This window comes from Lygodium microphyllum, chromosome 13 (assembly GCF_053477565.2).
Source record: "Lygodium microphyllum isolate KBCC chromosome 13, Lygodium_microphyllum_v1.1.10, whole genome shotgun sequence".
In the NCBI taxonomy this organism is placed as follows: Eukaryota; Viridiplantae; Streptophyta; class Polypodiopsida; order Schizaeales; family Lygodiaceae; genus Lygodium; species Lygodium microphyllum.
The window spans coordinates 68,434,237-68,440,896 of record NC_141147.1 but is presented as its reverse complement, the minus strand read 5'-3'; positions in this window follow the sequence as shown (position 1 = coordinate 68,440,896).

Here is a 6,660-nt window from a genome sequence, read left to right as displayed (position 1 = left end):
TCTTGCCAACATTTCTTCTACTTCTTCCTTTTCAACGTCTCTGAATTCTGCTTTCATGCCACTGCACAGAGGAAGGTATTCGGTTCTGAAGGTGTCAAATGCATACGTCTAAGCATTGTGGTGGTGCCATCATCATAGTAATGCCAGCTTCTGATGGTTTCAACAGTGTATGTTGTGAAAAACACTCTGTCTAACAACTTCCAGTGGGTTGCTAATTGAACAAACAGAAGATTATCAGTGCACGAAGCATCCCATGTATCTTGCTATTGAGCATCCACGAACAAATTCCAACTCTTTTCCTTCTTCTTTTTGTGAACCTCTACATAGCACGACTCCTTAAGCTTCTTCACAATCTCCCACTTGATAATGTCTGGAAACTTCTCAATGAATGCCAAATCTTCCATTGATGGTCATTCTCTCTGTTTCTGCTCTTCAGTTTGTTTGTTCCCAAACAGTTTGCCACCAAGATGCAAGGTTCTGCTGCTTCAACAGGAAGAGGAAACTGTCCACCACATAGAGCATGCATCATAATGGTGATATGTTTTTGCCATTGTGGGATGAAATTCTTGTGGAAAGTAGCTTTGATTATGAGAAATTCCAACTCTTCAGTGGAAGAAGGAACTTTACAAACATCCATTGAATTCTTCTCTTCTTGGCAATGCCATTTCCTTCATTTTCAGCCTCTTCTGGTGCTTGTTGATGGCAAAGTTTCCCCGACTGCGCACCAAAAACATGGAGCACCAAGAGGAACACCAAGGAAAAGGGAATTCTCTTGCAAGAAAATCTCTCTTGTGACATCAACAAGCTTTTTTTATTAGGTTTTATATGATCACAATGAAGAAAAGAACACCAGGCACAACAAATCTTCATGCAGTATCATGTAGATCTCCCACGGATTTGATAGAATCAACCATATTCTTCAACATCTTCATAAAATCCATCAATAGAACAAAGAAAGCAAAGGAATACACCATCTTTGAATGGAAATACATGACATAGTATTCATCTTCAATGTCTTCATAGTCTTCTCTCTCAATCTCTCATATACAATTGCACTGTTTTGATAGATTTGGCTCTCTCTCTCTCTCTCTCTCTCTCTCTCTCTCTCTCTCTCTCTCTCTCTCTCTCTCTCTCTCTCTCTCTCTCTCTCTCTCTCTCTCTCTCTCTCTCTCTCAATAGTACATCATATCCTCACTACAATACTCTCATAATAACCATCAATAATCCTTCTTAGGTCGTGGATTCACCTCCCAAGAGGTATGTCTGATATGAAGAGGCACCAGAGCCACTACAATGTCTTTTCATAGCTCACCACTGTCACTTCACTCCAGTCTTTACTTGAGTCTTCAGCAGCTACTTCTTTGACTTCTTTTAGCTCTTTTGCACTTGTATTCACCTCTTTCCAAGGCTAGAAAACTTTCCCAAGCTACACTCTCATCCAACAGAATACATATAGAAGCATACAGAAGGTCTACAGAGGCTCTACAGAAGCTCATCAGAGAGTTACAGAAGGTCAACAGAAAGCATCAGAACCACATAACTCATACCAAAACCATTCCAAACCAACAAAAATCATTCAATAAGCTTTCAAACAATCTCAAACCCTATCAATCAATACTCCATCGTTCCTTACAGAGAGAAAATAGAACAAAACAGAAGCTCAACAGAAGCTATCAAGACCAAACAGAACATCATCAGAACTTCACATCTCTACTAATAAATATCATGAGCTTAATAAAACCATTCCAACCTATCCAAAACTTCCAAACCAATCAATCTTTTCATAAAATCAACCATTCAGCTCTCAAAAACAACAAAAATCAGCCAAAAAATAGGTCATTTCACACTCAACACATAACTAGAGAATGGAAGTGGTTGAGTTGGAAGCTAAAAAAGAAGCATTGAGGGCCTTTCAGCTAGAGAGGACTCGCCAAGTGACTGATTATCAAAAAGAGATAAGTGAGCTAAAGGCAAAGCTCAAGGCCAAAGAAAGAGACGAAGACAGGTGGCAAGAAAGGCTCACAGAAGAAGTGCAAGAGCTAATTGTCTTACAAAGACAATACAAGCTACTAATCGTGCAACATGAAGACCTGACAGGGCAGATGAGAAGAGTTCAAGAAGCCATGGATCATCTTGCAATAGTAGGAGAAGTAGAGCGAGCTTAGGTAGGAGAAGAGCATCAAAGAGAGATGAAGAAAATGAGGTATAGACTGCTAATGGAGATAGAGCAAGGAAGGCTGGAAGAGAAATCGAGTACTTGGAGGAGGAGAAGCAAAAAGTGACCCAAACGTGGAGAGACCAAGAGCCAATGATAGCAGCCTTAGCCCAAAGGCACAGTGAGAGCATAGAGGAGATGAAATAGAATGCCAAAGTGTGGGTGACCTAGAGTGAAGGAAGAGTAAAAGACCTAGCAAGTCATCTAGCCCATGCAGAAGGTGACAGAGTATTAACAAAAAGCAAGGCAGAGGCTGCGAACACGAGATTGCAAGCCCAACAACCCACCTTCCTTAGTACTATCTTGGATGTCACACAATCAGAAGAGGAGGAGGCCTTGAAACTCTAAAGAGGAAGAGATCGCCCACAAAACCATAATGCATGGACTATGTGTCCAACTACAAGGAGTGAAAACAAGTCTGAGCCAATAAGAGCAACGAGAGATCGCCCACAAAGCCATAATGCATGGACTATGTGTCCAACTACAAGGAGCAAAAACCAGTCTGAGCCAATAAGAGCAACGAGAGTATTTATTAAGGATAGGGCTAAGAGGCCAAGAGGTGGAGTTGTTAGGCTTTAAGAAGGGATAAGGACCAAAAGAGCCCATGAGGGAAAGAGAGCAACATGTGCCACTAGAACAGGGGCAAGATTTTGAAGTAAAGCAACAAGATGAGGAACAAGTCCCCTAACCACCCTCTCCAAGACTGGAAGCTTAGCAAGAAGTGCCACCTAAGGATGCAATGGCAAAAAGAAAAGAGGAGATCAAAAAAAGAAGGAAGAAGATGTTGGAGCAAGCACAATGTCGTGCCGCTACGCAATCACAGTATGAAAAACTCTAGAGTGCATCATCATTCGGCCTTCTTATTGATTTAGAGAGCCAATGCCATATTAGTCATTAATATTAGTTTCCATAGTGTGGATGGTTCAAAAATACTAGATTTTTAGACAAGTTAATCCAATTTTTGGTATTTTAGATATTATCTCTTGTAAATATCCAAAAGTTGTAGACAACTTCTATAATAGGATGGCACGTAAAAGAAAGCAAGTAGCTTTCAACCATTTTGGGAGGATTTTATGTAAAAAGAAGTTTTCATGCAATAAACAGCACTCCGTGAACAAGGAGAAGATGAAGGAATGTTATGGGAGAATTCTAGCCAGGTGTCTTGGTATTTTACCCCCCTTTTGAAGACAACGAAAGCATCAAATTGGCGGTCTAAACAACAGAGAGAAAGCTATTGTTTTATGTAAGTTTTTTTTTCTACAAGAGATTTATCTTCTTGAAATGCAGAAAGAATTTGATAGGCTTCACCTTTGTGAGTATTCTTCTACATCTTCTATTTCTTTAAACCCCTTCTCTTTCGTCTACTCCTCTCCTTGAATCTCCCTTCACTCTATTATCTCTTACCCTCGCGGTAGACTTTCGATCCCAAACGCTCAACAGTGGTGAACCCGACGTGAAAGTCAGGAGTAGGTGTGTAAAGATGGGAAATTCTGCAAGTTCAAGTGGTGATGATGCTTTACAACAGATGATTGCTTCGTTGCAGCAACAACAACAATAGTAGTTGTTGCTACAACAACAAATGCAAACTTGACAAGAAGCAGAAAGAATCGATTCCTTAACTATGAATGCATTGTAGGCAGTGGAACAGGAATTGAAGCAATTTAAGATCAAAATGTTTCTGCCTTCATATGGTTGTATGAAGAAAAGATGTTGTTTCATGGAGTTGGTCATAATGCATTGCATGATCAAATTAATGAGTTACATAGAAGAGATGCTAATTGGGCAGCTTTTAAGAAAGCTTTGAGAGAAGAGTTTTTCTTGGAAGATGCAGGATTGGTAACTAAAAAGACATTTACATATTGGATTGAAAAGTCCAATAAAGGGTTGGCTATTACATCTTTGCTCCATGAATTTGAAGTTGGTATGCGCAGTTGGATGCCAATGAGTAGTAATCATTGGAGAGTCAGAAAATTGATTTGTTTCTAAAGCCTGTAGATATTGTCTTGTAGGAGAAGCTGACTGATCGTTTAGGAGATGCCTCTTCTAAAATGGGGCTAAAATAAGATTCAACTAATGCAACTGAGACAATGCATAGGTTGGCAAAGAAAGAGCGGATGAAATTAAGATGGGGTACATACACCACACCTACCAGTACTCAGAAAGGGGTTGAAATTGTAGTCAAGGCACCTGTGGCTATGGCAGAACAACCTACTATACTTGTTGGTCTAGCTCTTAAAGGTGATTTTGTGCATGAATTAATTAAATGCATGCATGATTTGAGACTGAATTTGACAAAAATCTATGCAAAGGTCAAAAAGTTGGATGTTAAGGTAGAAAAGAAGGCTCGGGCAACAACCCAAAGACCGTACAAAGAAGGATACAAGACGAGATGCATTTGTTGTGACAGTTTACTTCATGAAAAGTGAGACTATATAGCCTATCGTGAAGGAGAAGCAAAAAGGTTAGTCTTTTAGAAGGATGGAAAAATACATGCAACAAAAGCTGGTCTTCCAATAGAGCCAAATTTTGGAAATGGTGGCATGTAGAAGAGATTAGAAGATATGGCTACAAGGACAGCATTTGTTGCCATAGATACAGCCACATATGGGTTGAGAATTGAAAGGACTAATGAATCTCGTAAAGGAGAAATGGCTAAAGTAAAATCTCACGTTTAGATACATGCATTAGATTGTATGAAAAAGGGAAAAATAGTAAAGTTTGAATTGATTGATGGAAGTTAGATTATAGAGGGAGAATGGGATGGAGTACACCAGTGGATTCATTTTCAGCATATGCTTATTTGGCTAAGGTTCATAATCAAGAAGCTCTTGTAGAAGAAAAGAGTTGAAGAGATGAGGACACTGCTAGTCCTTGATCTTTAGGCCCATCTAAATGCATAATATAAAGTAAAGTGGAGTAGCCAAAAGAGGCTGAAAAAGCCATATTTGAGCATGTTATGGAGGATGCATCTCAAGAGAAGAAATAAGAAGGGAAGAAAAGGGGCAAGCAACCTGGTTACAGGTTACAATCAGATCTTGAGACTACTACAAACCTTAAAAAGGTCTTAGAATATCGCATACTTGGTAGTAGAGTGGAATTCACTCTTGATGAAGTTCTTGGAATCGCAAAGCGTGAATTTTATGATGCAATGATTGATATGCTGAAACGAAAATGACAATTTGATGGTGAAATTTTGCAAGCATTGATCCAGGTTGACAAAGACATAAAGAAGCAACTTCAGAGGGAATATGATAATGCATGTAATGATGATTTGGAGCACATTGATGTTGAAAATGGGCTCAATGGAGTGTAGACAGCAAGCTTGTGGTTAAAATTGGTCTTGTGGGTAGTAGTAAGCATAGAGAGAAGACTATGTATAATGGGGATGTCCATCAACAATCATATGAAGAAGAAGATGCTCATTTTATTCCAAGCAGTCATTATTCACAAACGCATTGAGCTCGTACTACAATAAAGACAATTGTTAAAGTGAGAGAAAGAGAGATGCCTTGCATAGCTCTCTTGGATCATGGTTCTGAAATCAACATTATGGGATGTAGCTTATATGAGAATGGAGGTTGGCTGATTGATGTAGATCCGAGATGGCGCATATGGGTAGCAAACAATCCATCAGGGGATCTTTATGCGGCTTGTCCAAATGTACCTGTGACTATTGGATATGTTAGGGATGAATATCATTTTTTTGTGCAAGATTCATGTAGTTATCCGGTGATTTTTGGACAATCCTATATTTTGAAATCAAGACTGGAAACAAAAGCCTTGGATGATGATTCTTCATATGCTCGGGTTTAAAGTAAAGACAATACAAAGGCAGTATTGTTTCTCACTGTTTATGTGAATCATCCCCGCAATTGGGATAGGTTACGGGATAATCCCATGCCACCTAATGCACAAGAGTTTAAGGGTTTTTAGACAGTATTGCTATAAGTGAAGGCTATGGCAGTGCCTTTAGGAAGATAATTATGCTTCCAAGAAAGGGGGAAATTGTGTTTGTGTCTAGATTGTAGGAATGGACAACATGTAGTCTTGGCCATTTTAAGAATATTTCAGCCATGTGCAGGGCTGAAAAGAAAAATGTAGGATGGACTGAAAAGGAGTTGAAGACATATAGTTTGATGGCTGCAAATGAGGGTATTTCAAGGCTATTTTCAAGGTTAGTTGATGTTGATACAGTGGCAGAAATTTATGCAGTAATTAATGCTGAAAACATGGCAAAAAAAGAGGTTATTTATATCGACACTTTCAAGATATATGAAGTCATTCAAGAGTTTTGCTAAGCATGAACATGAGAATATGAAAGAAGAAGAGATAGAAGATGTAGACATTAACATGGCAAAGGATACTTCTTCTAACACTGCAAATTCGTAAGACTTTGGCACATGCCGAAGGATGTGCAAGTTAGGAGGGGATGAATGTCATGCCAC